Raw genomic sequence first — 18,788 nt, forward strand, 5'->3', positions numbered from 1 at the left:
TAAACATTAAGATTTTACAATCCTACCCAACTAAAAACATGGTTACGTCCTCGTAACCTCTTCTCAACTTTCATATTCTTATGTAATAAAACACTGTCAACAACATGTAACAGAAAAGAACACATGATAAAAGATTGCGCAGAAACATTAACGTCGAAAACAAGGTTTTATTATGGGATTAACTGATTGTCAACAAGTAACACTTATTACTTAGCTCCTGCTTGACTTAAAACACAACATCAACTAAAAGAACAACAAGAAGGAGCCAAAGGTTTACACGGTTTCATAACAGGACGATCATGGTGTTACCAGCCCTAACCTAACGGTCCTTAGGTTGCGCTTCCTCTGATTCTGGTGACTTCTATGTCATTCCCTTCCTGGTTCACCTCTTCCCCGAAGTCTGGCATGGGTGGTTCAGACGTACTTTCGGCATCAGATACATTAGCGTAAAATTCACATCTCAGGTCACCTGCTATAAAGTCAAAGGTATGCTCGGGCGGGTATCCGGCCCCCCGCGCGATGAATCGGGGTCACGGAATAGCCTCATGCAATGGGTGGTCAACTCTCTCATATAAAATCGTTTCTTTGTCCTTTAGTATGCCGAGTCGGGATAGAATCGATAAGAGTATACGCTCTTAATCGAGTATTAGTTAAGTACTCGGGGTGCCCATTATGGCCATACTTGTCCATGACAGCGCAAAGTTTCTCACAATGCTCATTAAAGTCAGCGTCAAGTGACATGTGTGATCTTGCGGGTGTACATTGTAGGGATCCATCCTACAAAATGGAAAGTTAACAAATTAAGACACAAGGGTGTTAAGACAAGGATTCATCCTCGAGGTTTACGTGTGCGAAAGCTATATAACAAGTTTTCGTGGTAATCTGTTGTTGTAATACCGGGGTTTTGGTCAACTCAAGATCATCACAGTTCGCTTTATCTACCAGGGAACAACCACTTTAGGAACATCAACCGCAAGATTACACGTAAACCAGCATACAATCTAACATTGACTCCACCAAATCCCTCTCCCTAGTCAAAACCATTACCAATTTCGAACAATTGACCCGCCCTACCACTAATAAATCACCAGGAGTATTAAAACATGCGGTACATAAGCACTACTTAACACTTGAAACATAAAAAACATAACACGTAGTCAAAACCTTTTGACTCATCAGGCATACAACACAAATTAGCCAATTTGATTGATATAAATTCTGAAACATACTCGCTAATAAAAGTAACAACATTTGATCCCTGACAACAACAACATTAATTCCATATCCCACATGTGTTTGACATTTTAGCAACCATATCGTTCAATGGTGTCCAGCAACTTAGTACAACTCATTTTCAGCAAAACAACCGATATCGCATAAAGAGTTTAAACATACATTTGCCATCATATACTTTGTAGAATTCTAGCTATGGTAAAAGATTAGCAACTTGGACAACTTCTCTGATTTGCACGACTTAAATAATTAGGCAACTCGTAGGCTCAATTAAATGCAGTTATAACGACTATCATAAAACCAATGCATATCATGTGAATCATCAAAGGGTTATCCTATTATAATTGTCAACATAGTTATCATATTAATCTTTATTTTAATATAATTGATAGTAACGACTCGAGAATATAAATATGCCAATTGTCGTGTTATATCAAACAGTTTCCTTTATATCACACACATACAATTGCAAGAATCACTTTAGCATTTTCGACATTGTAATAATGAACATATTCAATAAGAATTAACAACACTGTTTATTATCATGTCATAAGTTTAGGTTGGACTGAAATAAATTAATGCAACGAAAGTAATAAGTATAACTATAGGCACACAGACTCACATAAAAGACATGAGAACTCGAATGACATCCTACACGTGTGAACATTTAGACACAATTATTATAATTATTCGTGTGTGTATATTAGAACGATCAATTAACTTTTAACGCCATCAATTTACCCAGATATGACAATATAGTTTTATATTTATATATATATATATACCCGACCACTATGCAAATAAGGTGCACACCCAGAGACATTACACCATGCCAAAAGTATCCAAAGTATGCAAACAACTGGACTCGTATAAACATTTCACCCTCGATTAAGAATCAAATTAAGCTATCCAATTTAATTCATGCTATCATGCCAACAATGGTATCGACTAAGTTTTAAATTTTATCACTTGTTAAGGTATATAACTACTGAACATGCGTGCTACTACCATCATATAAAACATTATAATTTCGCATTACTAAGGCTCATGAATTAATCAATCAACTGTATGAAAAGTTAATATAAAACGTATATTTTACAGGTCATGATCCACGTTGTAACTTTCAAAAATCACGAATAAACAGCCGTTCAACGAAAACTTGAGTTACATTACTTTTCATAACATACAGAGAGTTAATAGTTCGTGATAAAAGAATGAGGTCGAAAAATCAAGAATTCAATTTTTAAAGAATTTTACAACTCGGTTGGTCCAAACAAGTATGAGACAGCGATTGGTCCGAAACTTGGGTCAGTTTGCAAAGCTTACCATTTAATATAGAATCATCAAAAATTTTCGTGGCTTATCAATTTGAATACGTATGCGAACCCTCTAGTCGATGGAGTTGGAATTATGCAAAAATCATTTACACAATTTAAATGAGGATTTTTACGAAATCGTTGGTCAAAACATCCCTGCACAGGAACTTCCCGACCACAGCCCACTAAAACATTTATTACTCCTAATCCGTATATCCTATAAGCATGAAACCAACGCCCGATGAACACTAACTCGCGAGGCTATCTCTCATAAAATTTTCATCAATAGAAAATTAACAGAAAAGAAATGGCAGCAAGATCAATTATAGAGTAAAATCAAACAGAACGGATTTCAACACTAAATCATTCATTTTCCATGTTCCAAACTCTTACAACCATACTATCGATACTAACTCATCCTAACTTAAATCTCACACTTTTGTATTTACGTAAACATCTATCCCATAGAAGTCCCTTCGCATCCCGACCTACCCCTTACATCTAATCACGGTTACTACGACTAGAAACAAGCAATTCAATGGTGTCTCTCATTACTATCGCGATACTATACTAGCATGGCTTCGGGGTCACATAACCGCATATCACTAGACATAATAGTACTACCAGCACATCATTCAACATCTATCCAGATAATTATCAAAAATTCGCAATCATTTTCACGCTCACGATTACCACAATCCAACAATTATCAACCTGAACACGAAAATTTTAATTCTCATCTCCACGACATCATATGGTCACGTCATCATTTATACAAAACACTTACTGTAACGTTGTCCGGCAGAATGGTTAGAATATATGGGTCTCAAGGTATACATCAACTCGCTTATATCCAAGGTTTTTCTTCTAACTACCCCATTCACTCGTTTTCTCTTGGGTTGCCTGGTTCAAAACTGAGAGGGCAAAAGAGCACGTATTAAGGGCGCCTTCTTAACCGCACTGTGAGCTCCTAACAGTTTATTCCCAGGGGTTCATTTTATTTAGACGCATCCTACGTTCTTTAGGTTCATTGGTTTAGGCCTGAGGATCGTTCGCTCTGATACCACTTTGTAACACCCCGGTTTATAAAAGAAGTCTTCGTCAAGACATTTCCTCATAAAACGGACTGTTACCATCTCGGTTTACCGAGGTAGTGAATAACAAATTAAACTCCAAGGCAATTTATATAATATTTTAACTTAATTATTACAAATTCTCTTTTCAAATTAAATTACAAGAACTGACGTAAATAAAAGTGAAGTCTTCTAGATGATGATCTAGCTACTAAGTCGTTTGATCCAGTGTCTCACGCCCATCAAGCTCCCGTCCTATCTCTTAAACCTGTCAAGTCTGCTCCCCATAAAACGATTCATCACAGGTGTTCACGAATACACAGGGTCAACCACGAGGTTGAGTAGGGAAAACAATAAACAATAAAACATGATATGCATGATACATGCTCCTCCGTCACCTCCATCTCCATCTCAACTCATATCTCATAACTCATAACCCGGAACGCCTGACCATACCGATCCCCGGTAGACTATATATATCGACCGTAGTCGATCCGCACTTCCTTGTTGAGGACACCAGGGCAGGTCCTGCAGAACCAGCCTGGGCCTTATCACAACGTCACATCGTATCTCATCATCGTCACCACCACACCATCCTCTAACTCCAATGCATATGCAATGCTCAACAGTAATCAATGCGACATAACATGTATATCAATGAATGAAATTATGCCAGCTATCAAAATAATGAAATAACGTATTCGACACGAACGGTTCAGTCACCCACACTCCAGTATATGAAACACAACATAAATCACCACCACAGACAAGTCAACGATCACAGCTTGGTAATATGACACACAACAAATCAACACAATTTAATAACACCGGTAAGTCAAGTGTATTTCCCTACCTCAAAACTGCAGTCAAAATAGTCGGAAGCTCAGTGATAATCCACAGTAATTCGCCCTCTGAAAGATAATGAAATGATAACCAATTACTTAACTATTCCCGTTCCCAAAATAGAAGTTACTAAAAATAGAATTTCTTAAAATGGAACTTTCCCGATATAGTAATTTTCTCTTTTAACAAACCCGACTCAAAAACCCGTCTCTAATTATTTTAAATACTCGGGAATTTAAATTAACTACGAAATACGATAATTTAAACAATAAAGAAACGAATCAAAGCCGACTAAAACACGCCCAAACCCACGACTTCCAACCCTTTTCCCGAACTCCCACGCGCCCCCTACCACCGTGACAGCCGCCAGGTCAGACACCGGGTCTGACCTGAGCACCCACCAACACCCTCACCGGGGTCGACTCCCGCCGGTGAGTCAGACCGTGGCCACCAACTCCCCCCTGGTTCACTCCACCTCCCACGGTTGCCACCACAGCAGCCCGCAACACAACCCCACAGCCACCGCTGTTGTCAACAACACTCCACCCTATCACCACCACTCTGCTCCCCGCATGGCCACGCACACAGACACCATAGCGCCACCGTCTCGACCTCCCCCTAGTCCACGGTGACACCACCCCAAAACTACCCACCTAAACCCGCCTGAAACCGTAACCCAAAACCTGTTTTGGCTACCCCTGTCGCTGCCGCCTCTCACAACCACCACCACCACCCAAAACCTCCCTAACCACCACCACTATACTCGTCCCTTACCACCCTACTCCCTTACTCTTCCAACCACCACCAGCAATGCCTCGACAAGGCACGAACAACCACCCAAAAACTCGACAGAAGAATGAAAACAGAGGAAAGGGTTGACTCTTACCTTTTTCCGCCACCACAACCGCCACCAGGGCCACCCACGGCCGTCGACAAAAGTCCCTAGCTCTTCCTTGCTTTGCTGTCAACACTCACGGCCACACCCTCTCCCTCTCTATGCGTGAATTCTGGTGTTTTGGTGTTGGTGAAGGAGGGAGGCGTGTGAGATGAGGGGTGTGTATGGTTAGGGTAAAATTAGGTTAAAAACTTAGGTTAAAGATCAAGTTAGAAGGTAAATGGGTCATGGGTATGGGTAACGTGATATGGGTCATGGGTATGGGTAACGTGATTGGTAAATGGGTAAGCTATCGTTCAGTTAAACCCGTCTCAACAAGTTTACGAGTAACTTGGTCTTACGATATCAACACGACTAAACAATTACTCGACTACGATATCAACACGACTAAACAATTACTCGACTCGATAGGCAATATAAAATACGGGGTATTACAGAAATGCGCACCAAGCTCGTTCCTTAAGTGAATACTTCACGTCAAATGCAATGCAAGATAATCGGGGACGGATTTAGCTTGATTTCCGCTGGATTCTTCACATTTCTGCAATAATGTACAAAATACGGAAGTAGACGGAAATAGGGAGAAATGTAGCATAAACTACACAAATGAACTCTGAAATGCGTGGAAAATAGGGCGTAAAACAACATATTTAGGACACGCATCAAACTTCCCCAAACCAAACCCTTGCTTGTCCCCAAGCAAGAACTAGACTCGATCTAATTACCTAATGGAACGAGTTCAATCTCAGAGCGAAATGCAACATGTAAAGCCTAAACCAATTTAATGCTGTAACCAACAATCAATTAGCAAATGAATCATGCAAACGAGTTATGGAGTCGTTAAAAACTGCTGAACCGTCAACTATAGAGACTTATCAAATTGGACTCTCACGGGTCGCTCAAATCACTCAAATAAGCACAGGTGAATAATGTAAAGATAGAAAGAATTCATTTTGTAAAGACTCTCACCTAACTACGACCTATAAGAACATGCCTGCAGTCTAATATGAAAATAATCTCTACAACCGTACATACGCATTCCAACCAAACAGCTGACCATGACACATGCCGAGGTATATATATGGGATATGTGAGGTATGGGTAAGAAGAGGCAAAACATTTTATGGAAAAGTGGAGGTACAGGTGATCAAGCTAGTACCAAAACGGAACCATGTGACAATATCCAACTTCTTGCTCATAATCAATCGAAACGGTGCTATAGCAAGCACAGATCTCACAATCTCCAGGTGTAAAGGTAATCAACTAACTCCCCATACGATATAAATGAATCATGGGAGCAAAAATCGCCATCTAATAAAGGCTTAAATCATGCGAATTGATTTCCTTTTTTTCTTTCGAACTCCAGTCGATCGACTAGAAATGGCAGTCGATCGACTGCTTCTACAGTACAGAACTCTTTTGTTTTTTTTTTCTTTTCTTTTTCTGAATTATTTTTTCATTTTTTCTTATTGTTTTCTATTTCTTTCTTTCTTTCCTTCTTTTCATTTTCCCAACTTCCATCTCAAAAGAGCAATGGCTACCAAAAACGAGTAACAATCCCAAAAACTAGACTACTAGCTTGACAAAGGCAGGCTATGTGTAGGATGTAGTAAATAGGACAAAAAGGATATTTTTGGCAGTGTGGAGTTTATGGGCATAACGCGAAAAGGAAACCTCTACCACATGTGTCAACAAACCACAGACCGAATGCATACAGGTATTAAGCAGATTAAGTTCATATTTATGCACATTTATGAAACATGCCTCATAAGGAGTACTACTCACATTCCTAAATAAACCGGTCATAGATGTCATCAGTTATAAGCTCTAAATCTCAGAAATATGATGTAGTTTGCCAATTTTCAAAGTCAAGTCTCAAGTCCAGCAAATAATTAACGAAAACTCGTAGGTATGCACTTATACGATTCTACCAATAACATGTTAATCAAGCAAGGCTCAGGCAAAATAGGTGCAAATGCAAAATCATCATTGAAATACTACCGTTCCGACTCGACCTATATGCTAAAATAAACGTGCAGTTTTTGGAAATTTTTGAATTTTTGAATTTTTTTGGATATTTGTATATATATAAAGAAATAAACAATGCAAAACAAAATGTAAACGTGAATGCAAGCAAATGATATGCGGCGCAAAACCCTTCCCCAAACCAAATCGCACAATGTCCCCATTGTGCAAAATCATGTAATGAAGAAAAATGGAAAACGGGAATTGCGAGAAAATTAAATAAATAAGACATGAAGTAAAGATTTGGGAACTCACAAGACTGTAAGCGCAGCAAAGGAAACCTCCCCAAACCAGCGTGAGCTAGGAAGTTTCAGTAGCCAGCAGTGCTACTAATAAGTACCTGAAAGACAGAAAATACCACGCATAAAACTGAGAAAAACAATTTTGAAGCGGTAAAGTTGTGCATAAATGAGAGAATAGGAGAAGTATATAAATTTGACGGAAGATAAAGTGGAGTAGAAAACTCCCTTAAGTCCGCAAATCGACCAAACACAGCAGGGGAGAGGTCGTGAATAGGTACAGCAGCGTCCTTGGTCGATCGACTAAGGATGGCGGTCGATCGACCAATATGTCAGGAACAGTGGCTTCTGGAAAGTGCAACTCAGTCGATCGACCAATGTAGCCAGTCGATCGACTGAAAATACTGCTGTATTCCTTATTTCTTCGTATTTGCTCAATGATTTGAGCTAACAAGCTCTAAAAACCTGCAAATGCACAGTAATACGCGCCCAACATTGCGCAAAACCCAAAATAAAGTCTAAAGCGCTTAAAAATCCTAAGCAAGCTAAATAAAATGCGAAGTTTCGCGCACACAAAAGCAATAAAAATTGTCTAACAAAAGCAAATAAAATGAAGTTTATAAAGAGCTTGATCAACTAATAGTTGATCAAGAATGGCCACGGTATGGCCCACTTCGTCGGCTTCTGGCTACTAGAGGTAGCCTCAACGGTCCTTATCTTATCAGCTGCACCCTTCTTAGCTTCCACGTCCGTATGGCTCAACGGATCAATAGTCTCATCATCTCCCCAATCAATGACCTCTGCCGGCTCATCCAAGTCCAAATCAGACCATCTCACTTTGGCCGGCCCATCTTCAATTTCCTCGTCAGTCCCATAGCTTAGACACCCAAGACCGCCTCTTGAAACAATCTGCTCTGCGACAGCTGGAGCATTCTGCAGCTCTTTCCTTCCCTAAACCAGCTCCCGCAATGTCTGAAACAACAGATTCTTCCTCCTTTTTGCTCCCAGTCTGGGGCGGAGGTGTTAACACAGGAGTAGTAAAAGAGATAGGTAAATCAGGAAGTACAAAGTACGATTTCTTTTCAGAAACCGTGTTACAGGTGACAGGCCACATAGGGTCCTTTTTCTTAGCCGGCTGGGCAAAGACAATAGAATGCTTTCCCACTTTGAAAGTCAAGGTTCCTAGACCGACATCTATGACTGCACCAGCAGTATGCAGGAATGGCCTACCCAGAATGATAGGTATATGGGCATCCTCAGGCATGTCAAGTACAACGAAGTCAATGGGGAAGAAAAACTTCCCTATTTGGACTGGAATGTCCTCTAAGACCCATATTGACTGGACCGCAAATCGGTCAGCCATCTGTATTGTCATATCGGTAATAGCAAACCTGGTCAACTTAAGCTTCCTAGCTAGACTCAAGGGCATGACACTTATACTGGCTCCTAGGTCACATAAGGCTTTCTCAATAGGAAAGGTGCCAATATTACACGGGACAGAAAAACTTCCCGGGTCTTCTAGCTTAAGGGGTGCAGTGTGAGATAAATAGGAGCATGACTCCTCAGTGAGTGCTACAGTGTGCACTGTTTCAAGTGACTTTTTCTTCGACAATAATTGTTTCATGAATTTAGTATATGCAGGCACTTGATTGACCAACTTGAGAAAAAGGAACTTGTACATTCAGACTACGAATAACTTTTTCAAATTTACTGAAAGATACCTGTTCCTTCATCGGCACGAGTCTCTCTGGATATGGGGCTGTAAGAAGTACCTTAGCCCTCTCCTCTAAATCGCGTGTGCCGGTATCCGTGGACTTAGGTTGAAAGTCCACCACCTTCTCCTTATTGAAGCTCGAACCCTCCTCAGACCGTCTCAAATGTGAGCCATTAACCGTCATCGGATCGAACTTCGGGGCCGGGACTGACCCATCAGCACTCGGGTCTTTCCCCAATATTTTCGAGACTGTCGAACCCCGAAACAAATGGTCCCTTAGATTATCGGGCATTGAAGGACGAAATTTCTCACTATCAGCAGTGATCTCGGTCGATCGACCACTATCCTCAGTCGATCGACCGAGTTGTACAGTTCCAGAAGCTCCTGTAACCCGCGTATCAGTCGATCGACCGGGTATATCAGTCGATCGACTGATATACCTGGTAGACGCCTTTTTCTTGTTTTTGTTCGTTGAATCTTTCTTTTGACTTGTTTCCGGCTCATCTTTTCTAGCAGCGTCTTCGACCATGGCAGGTCCCTCAAGGGTGGACCCACTCCTCAAAGTGATGGCATTTAAGGTCTCCTTTTGGTCAGTTTGAGTCGGTAAGTGTCCCGGAGCTCGAGTGTTACTTTTGCTAGCCAATTGAGCAATTTGGCTTTCTAGCAACTTCATCCCGGCCTCTCTAGTTTGGGACTCCTTCAGCAACAAGTTCTTAAGCTCGGAAAATTCAGAATTCTGCGATTGTTGCTGCTGCGGCACATAGGGAGGTTTCTGATATTGTTGTTGCTTTTGATGAGGAGGTACATAAGGTTGCTGCTGCGGCGGAGGTTGAGTTGGATTCAGGACATTTTGGCTCCTCCAACTCAAGTTCGGATGGGTATTCGGCTCATAGTAGGTGTTTGTCTGCCTATAATGTTGAAAGGCAGCACAAGACTCGAAAGGACTAGGGTAATTTTCTGAAACATGCCCATCAGCTCCACACCTTCTACAGACGAAAGGACCGTCTGACACAGCATTTACTTGGTAAATACCCCCCTTTGAAGCTCCTCCTAGTTCATACTTGTCAAATCTCGCAGTAAGAGCTTCAAGCGCAGCAACAGAGGAAGATTCAGTAGCTCTCCTCTGGTTCCCTCTAGAATTCCCATATTCAGCCTTGTGGGTGGCTAAATCGTCAATGATCTTCCACCCCGTGGTTGCTCCCAAGTTCTCAGCAAATCGGCCATTGGCTGCAGCATCCAAAATAGCCCTTTTATTGTCGTACAGCCCATTATAGAAATGATTGCACAAGCTCCATTTTTCGAAACCATGGTGCGGTATGGTTCGCACCAACTTCTTAAAACGGACCCATGCTTCGTGGAAATTTTCGTCCGGCCCTTGTTTAAAGCTCGTGATTTGAGCTCTAATAGCAATCGTCTTTGAAGCAGAAAAGTACTTCTTGTAGAATGCCAATGGCAAGGAATTCCAGTCGGTGATCCCATGAACGGTTCGGTCTAAATCTCTATACCACTCCCTTGCAGCATCACGGAGGGAGAAGATGAACATGGTCTCCTTGATCTGGTCTTGGGTCACGCTGGCTGGTGGGGGTATGGAATAGCAGTTGTCAATAAATGTCTCCATATGCTTAGCTGCATCTTCATTTGCAGCTCCCCCGAACTGGTTTCTCTCAACCATGCTAATGTATGAAGGCTTTGGTTCGAACTTCCTGACATCTCCTGGTAATTCGAACCCCTTATATAAATTTGCAGCTGTCGGCTCAAAATGACTAGCTATACTCGCTTCCTCAGCCATGACTGGAATTTCTGGAGAAGTGACTGTCTAGGCTGAAGAGGTGGAAACTGGTGAAGAATGTGGATCTTCCTCGAACAGCTCGTTCTCGTAATAGCTTGACAGAGTACTCAGCTCTTCCTCTGTCGGTAATATCCTTTGTGATCGTCTCAACTCGCGCAAAGATTTCTCAATCTCTGGATCGAATGGTACTAGTTCACCACCCTGTGACCTGCGCATAAGAGGAAACTATAGAAAGAATATAAGAAAAGTTTAAGGAACAGATGTTCCTTAAACTAAGAAAGACTAAATTAAAACAACTAAAAATTAGAACTATTGCCTCCCCGGCAACGGCGCCAAAATTTGATACCCGTCGTTGTGAGTACCAAAAATAAGATTTATAATTCCTATTAAGACTAACCTAGGCTAGTGGTAACAGGGTCAAACCACAAGGAGGCAGACGTAATTTCTAGCTGTCTAATAATAGTCTAAAGTAACAATTGTGGGGGTTGAATTGGATTGGTCTAAAGCTAAGAGTAAATAAAAATAAAAAACTAAAAAGATGGTTTAAACAGATAAAGAAGGGGTACTAGGATGATTGGTTTATTATAGCTTCAGCGGTAGCATACTAAACAGGTCTAAATCAAAACACATGAGGCGAGAAATAAAGAGGTCCTCTCGGTCAACTCTTAACAAATAGCATCTTTCGATCTCGCTATAGGTCCCTAATATCACTAATACTGACTCTCGTCCTGAAAAGTGACTAACGGTCTAAACTATACGTATCTTTCGATCTCAGCACAGTTTAGTCGATTTAATTTGTGATCTAATAACTTACCCTATCTTTCGATCTAATGGGTCAGTCATAAATTAAGTATCTAACTGGTCGCATGCATTCGATTCGTTAAATACAACATTAAAACAATTAAAACGAAAATAAAACCCCACGAGGTCAGTCGATCGACCAAGAATGTCAGTCGATCGACTGACACGCGAATCAGGCCGTGTTCATTCTATTGCCGCCTATGCCATAATTCCCCTACATCCTAGCACAAACTATTTAGCTACTCATGCTGAAAGTGATAACAACAATAATACTAGGGCATAAAAGTATTGAATTCATAATTAAAGCGATAAGACAAACAATTAACATGCAACAATAAGATGGTTTCGAGAATTTAACTAGCAATTCTATACTAATGATGAAATAAAGCAATAAACTGAAATTAGGGCAGATGAATACCGAATTTGCAGAGGAGAGATTAGGAATAAGAACCAAAGATCCAATGCTTAACAATAATCCAAACCCTAATTATAAAACTAAATATTATTGTATGAAAACTTGAGTAAAGATCCAGATAGCTAAACTGAATGTTTGTGTTACGTTATATAGCAAGCATACGTAACAATTATTATCAAAACCTAAAACTTAATGGGCTTATGCTTCCTTAGTCTTTTAATTCTCGTCTGGAATAGCAGTTTGGTCGATCGACTGCTAGAACTGGTCGATCGACTGGTCTTCATTAAACAGTAGCTTCTGGGACCCGATGGTTGGTCGATCGACTGATGGCAGTGGTCGATCGACCGGATTAGCTGCTGCTTGCCTTTTATAGACTCGTGGATTTGTCTTTTGGGCCTTGAAATGCGCACCAAGCTCGTTCCTTAAGTGAATACTTCACGTCAAATGCAATGCAAGATACTCGGGGACGGATTTAGCTTGATTTCCGCTGGATTCTTCACATTTCTGCAATAATGTACAAAATACGGAAGTAGACGGAAATAGGGAGAAATGTAGCATAAACTACACAAATGAGCTCTGAAATGCGTGGAAAATAGGGCGTAAAACAACATATTTAGGACACGCATCACTCATGTCTCGGATGTGGCGTAGTCGATCAATGTGAACAAGGATAGAACAAATACAATATATACAACAATATATACATGACTACACTACAAAGGAAATGAACATGTTTTTGGATTTTCAAATTTTTCAATTTTTATGGTTTTTCGAAACTTTTTTTGATTTTTTTGGGTTTTTGAATAAAAGTTAAGTTAGAATTCCCCATCCCCACACTAATTTGGGCATTGTCCTCAATGGCCAAAATGATGGGAAATTATGCAAGTATGATGCATGAATTCTATGCTAAATGCAAGCTATACTAATCTACACTACATGATGCATGGGTTTTTGTTTATGACGGAGAGCGTAATTTATATTACCTCCCATTGCGTATGCATGTACTTCCCCAAACCGAAATAGACATTATTTCTAATGTCTTAAATTTGAGGGTAGTTCATGCACACAAGATGCAATGCATGAAACTAAATTGTCATTTTGGATTTTCAAAACGGGAACAATGAAATAAGAACACCTCAATGGGGCCGAGGTGTTAGTCCTCTATGTTGCTAGGACTCTTCAACCATGATCAAGATAAAATAAATAAAACAAACAAAGAAGTAGACAAACCTCAAGAGGGTAGGAGCCTCCAAAGCTTGCTAGTCTTCCACCATATCATCATTGTCATCATCTCCTCAATAGAAGTGGACTCATCTCTACTCCCCTCTTCACTTCATTGCTCACTTCTTTCATCATCCTCTTCTTCTTCATTTACCTCTTCAACAATGCCCTCATCATCAACAACCTCATCACCGACAACCTCATCGTCACCCGGTCTCTCACCCCTAGATGCACTTGGAAAGAAAGCTTCCCTATCCGCCCAACTAGGCAAAGGACATGAAGGATCAAGTAGTCCTTGCCTAGCTAAATGAAGGAGGGGTGGATATTGGGTCAAGTATGCATCTTCCTGATCCTTATAAGCTTGTTTGTGCATCTCTTGCATAAGTAGAGTCATATAGTCATTGCCCACTTCAACACCTTCGGGTTTGAACTCTTGATATTTGAATGGATAGGGTGGTGTGACAATGGAGGAGGAGGTCATTTCAATTTCACCCTTTTGTTGACGGATGATGTATTCGGCTTCCTTTGAGAGTGGAAGAAGGTAGTTTGTTCGATGGACACTCAAACGGCATATCTTGGAAGGCAAAGTAAAAGATCTAGCATCATTTGTGAGCCACCCATATTCGGTGTCAAGAGGATTATGCTTGACCCACTTGTACTTGTTAATCATGGCATCCATGTCAATGAGATGACCCTCTTTTTTCGCCACATACTTGCTATCCTTGTTGAAATTCGGATGAAAGTACTTGGCCAAGAGAGTAACTAGACCTCCATTTACGTTAAAAGCGGTGCCTTCCTTTCCACAATCAATATTGAGCCATCTTTCCACCAAAAGCCTTAGAACATTTTAAGGCTTAGTGAATTCCCTTCCAATATTTAAGGCCGACTCAAGTAGAACACAATCGAGCTTGGTAAAGTGGCTAGTGTCTTTTCTTGCAATGATAGTATTCCCGATGACCTTGTGCCACACTCTAATGCCCGAATGGTGGACTAATAGAGCGCGACAAGCATGAAAGTTCTCAAATTTCTTCCCGGAAATCGCCTCCCAAAGAGGAGCGGGGTCATATTTTTCGGGCTTCTTAAAATAACGAGGTGTATCACTAAGACCTAATGCTTTACTCAAAACATCAAAGGTGATGCGCCTATTCACATTGGCAAGGAGAAACTTGATGTATTCTCTAGTCTCTACCTTAGTCACTTTCAATGAACTCAAGAATTCCAAGGTAAGGGAGGGGTATGTCAATTCTCTTGTAGTAAACAATTTTCCCAACCCCATGGCTTCAAAGAAGGCTTTTGTTTGTTCAAGGACACCCAATTTGTTCAAGGCATTTTCACATATGAATTTGGTGGGTAGAATGGATTTCTTAGCATACTTGGCAAATGTATCCCTATGGGAGTTAGAAATGAAAATTACCTCCGGATAGTTTGATAATTGAGCAATTTCCGGAGTTGTTGATGTTGTTGCTTCCAAGGGAGGATTTTGTTGTTGTTGAACTTCCAAGTTTGCACTAGCAACCACCATAGCCATTGAAGCTTTATTTGCTTGAAGGCATTGTTACCTTTTTGAGAGTGCCTTTGCCTTAAGTGCCTTTGTTGATCCTTTTGTTCTTGCCATTGATGATTATACCAAGAAAAGATTGAAAATCTTCAATTTCCAATTATACCCAAATCGATTTTAAGATGAAAGGATTTGCCTTTGTATTTCAAAAATCGACTCAAAGGTTGAAGATTTGAGTGCTTGGATTGATTATTGTTGTTAAAGTAGTGATTAATTGTTGTTGTAAGGAAGTTTGGATTTGATTTGGTTGAATTTGGTTGAGGAAATCTTGTTTTTGGTGGTGGAGAGGATGAGGGTTTTGGGGTTTATGGGGTTTTTGGTAGTGTTTTGAATGTATGAATGAAGGAATGAATGTGGGAGGGGTATTTAAAAACACCCGAAAATTTCGAAACTGCAGGGGAAGGCGAGCGGATTCCCTTCGGGACGCTCGGATTCTGCTCAATCTGGGTTCAGTAATTCTCGCCTAAACACGGGCGTCTTTCAGCTGGGACGCTCGGATTCTTCAGTTGCAGGACGAGCGGATTCTTTTAAAGACGGGAGGATTCTGTTACAGCGAGTTTTCTTATTTTGCACTGGCAAAAAGACGGGCGTCTTTCTGCAAAGAGGAGCGAATTCTTTCAGACGAGCGTCTTCTCTGCTGGGACGCTCTGATTCTCTAACAGTCCCAAAATTTCAATTTTGCAGCTCATTTGGACGGACGGATTCTACAACAGACGCCCGGATTCCTAAAAGACGATCGGATTCCCCTTAAGGACGCTCGGATTTCACCTGGTCTACCCGGATTCAGTTCCATCCGTGCACTTGCATATCCCGTGTCATTTTTTATTCTTCAAATCCCGTGTTCTTCATTGTAGGGGCACTACAAAGGCATGAATAGCCTAGGCAATTGCTATCCCCACACTAAGCTAAAGCACTACACATCAATTAAATCATTAGTCCCTCCCTCTCTTCTCTCAAAAATGATAATTATCTTGATCAAAGCATAAAAATCCAAAAATGACAAAAATGCAATGTAAGAACTAAAATGCAAGTTAGGGAGTTAGAAATATTTACAAATGGTGGTTTGGAGAGGACTCCACCAAACTCTCATCCTTAGTGAGATGTCATGGGGGCATGTCCAAGGTGTTGTTGATGTTGCTCAACACCTTGAAGAAGTAGTCAAAAGCTTGTTCATTATCATGATAAAGATCCTCAATAGATCTTTGCACTTGTTGTCCTTCATGTTGGTCTTGATCGATAGCATTACCAATATAGGGATTGAAAATCCCTTCAAACTCATCGTCCCAAAGACCACAAACTTCATCTACTTGGTCACTAAAGATCTCTTGAGTTGATAGAGACAACTCTCCCACTTTCTTGTCTTGGCCAATGAGGCCATCCTCTTCATTGCTTGACTTTGGTTAGCTTTTTAAGCTCTCTTTATTACAATTCACTTGCTCTTTGAATGGAGCATCATCAACTTTCTTCTTCCATCGGAATTCCGACTTCTTCCTATCATCCTTCCGGCTATAATGATCAACCATAAAACATGGTTCATGCAAACGGGGAGCTCTCATGGTCTTGTCAAGATTGAAAGTTATGCTCTCATCTCCCACTTCTAGAGTGAGCTCTCCATGCTTCACATCAATCACCGCACCCACGGTGTGCAAGAAAGGTCTACCTAGAATGATTGGAATATTGGAGTCTTCTTCCATGTCAACAATGACAAAGTCCACCGGGATGAAAAATTTCCCAACTCTTACGGGAACATCTCCCCATATCCCTAATGGTGTCTTCGTTGATCTATCGGCCATTTGGAGTGTGATATTGGTGCATTTAAGCTCTCCCATCCCGAACCTTTTACTCACTGAGTACGGCATAACACTCACACTAGCCCCTAGATCACATAAGGCTTTGTTGATCGTGGTGTCGCCAATGGTACACGGTATTGAGAAGCTTCCCGGATCTTTAAGTTTTGGAGGTGAACTCCCTTGGAGGATTGCACTACTCACCTTAGTGAAGGCGATAGTTTCAAGCTTCCGGATCGACTTGTTCTTTGTAAGGATGGCTTTCATGTATTTTGCATAGGCCGTCACGTGATTGATTAATTCCGTGAAAGGAATCGAGACTTCCAAATTCTTCACAATCTCCATATATTTTCCAAGTTGGTCATCAAATTTGGGCTTGGCTTGACGACTTGGAAAAGGAAGTCTAATCACATTGGGCTCCTTCTCCTTGACCTTGTCTTCATTTTTCTTTGAAATTTCTTCTTTTGATGGTTCTCCATCCTTGGAGTTTTGCACAATTTGTTCTTTGTCACTAACTTCCACAACTTCATCCTTAACTTGCTTCTTTGGTGCTTCATATCTCGTACCACTTCTCAAGTGAATGGCACTAACCGTTTCATGTCTTGGGAGATTACTTTAAGGTGGTAATTGCCCCTTTTGTCTTTGTGAGCTTGAAGATGCTAGTTGAGTCAATTGGGTTTCCAACATTTTGGTGTGAGCTAGGATGTTGTTGATGGTGATTTCCTTTGCTTGACTATATTTTTGCATTTGAGTGACAAACTCTTGTTGATTCTTTTGCATTTGGAGGACCGCTTTTTGAACATCAAAACCTTGGTCATTTTGTTGATTGTATGGAGTTTGATTTTGGTAACCTTGGTTTTGGTTGTAAAAGGGTCTTTGATTTTGGTTTCTCATGGGAGGTGGGGTGTATGTTGGTTGAGGGTTTTGAACATTTTGGCTTTTGTATGAGAGATTTGGGTGGAATTTGGTGTTTTCATTGTAATAATTGGAGTAAGGGGTACCACTCTTGTATGCTTGAAAAGGATTCACTTGTTCATTTGTTTCCCTACATTCACTTTGGTCATGTCCCAAAGTTCCACAATTCTCACATATCCCACTTGGGATTGATGAAGATGCCGTCATGGCATTAACATGATGCTTTGGTGATTTTGAGGCTTCTTAAAGCATACCATAGCTTTTTCAAACTTCAAGTTGATGGTATCAATATGAGCACTAAGTTGAGCACCCAATTGAGTAATGGAGTCCACTTCATGCTTTCCTCCTCTAGTAGCCTTGCGAGGTCTACTATATTATGAGTTATGGACCGCCATTTCCTCAATCTTGTTCCAAGTTTGATTGTCGTCAACTTCGGTGAACATTCCATTTGATACCATGTTGAGAATGTTTCTTGAGTCTTCATAAAGACCATTCCAAAATTGTTGTACCAAGAACCACTCGCTAAGTCCATGGTGAGGACATGAGCGACAAATTCCTTTGAATCGCTCCCAAGCTTCATACAAAGATTCTTCATCTCTTTGCTTAAAGCCCGTAATTTGAGCTCTTAGCATGTTAGTCTTTTCCGGTGGGTAGAACTTTTTGTAGAAAGCTAGAGCCAATTTCTTCCAAGAATCAATTCCGAGAGTAGCCTTATCAAGGCCTTTCAACCATTGTTTCGCGGTGCCAATTAGAGAAAAAGGAAATAAGACCCATCGAATTTGGTCTTGAGTTACACCGGTTTGAGAAATCGCATCACAATAGTCACAAAAAGTTTCCATATGAGAGTGAGGGTCTTCACTAGGCATCCCCCCAAATTGGCTTCTTTCGTCTAATTGGATAAATGCGGATTTGGCAATAAAATTTCCGGTTAAATGTTGTGGTGTGGGAGTACCATTAGGTAGGT

At 40.7% G+C, this 18,788-nt stretch overlaps 1 non-coding gene across 1 annotated transcript; it reads left to right on the forward strand.

Annotated features, from left to right (window-relative positions):
• Window positions 1–18,349: 18,349 nt before the first annotated feature.
• Window positions 18,350–18,456, forward strand: LOC141616627 (small nucleolar RNA R71). The gene has a single exon (XR_012530961.1). It is a non-coding gene; the product is annotated as a small nucleolar RNA R71 (small nucleolar RNA).
• Window positions 18,457–18,788: the final 332 nt, after the last annotated feature.

The sequence above is a fragment of the Silene latifolia genome, chromosome 11 (genome assembly GCF_048544455.1).
Source record: "Silene latifolia isolate original U9 population chromosome 11, ASM4854445v1, whole genome shotgun sequence".
Taxonomy (NCBI): domain Eukaryota; kingdom Viridiplantae; phylum Streptophyta; class Magnoliopsida; order Caryophyllales; family Caryophyllaceae; genus Silene; species Silene latifolia.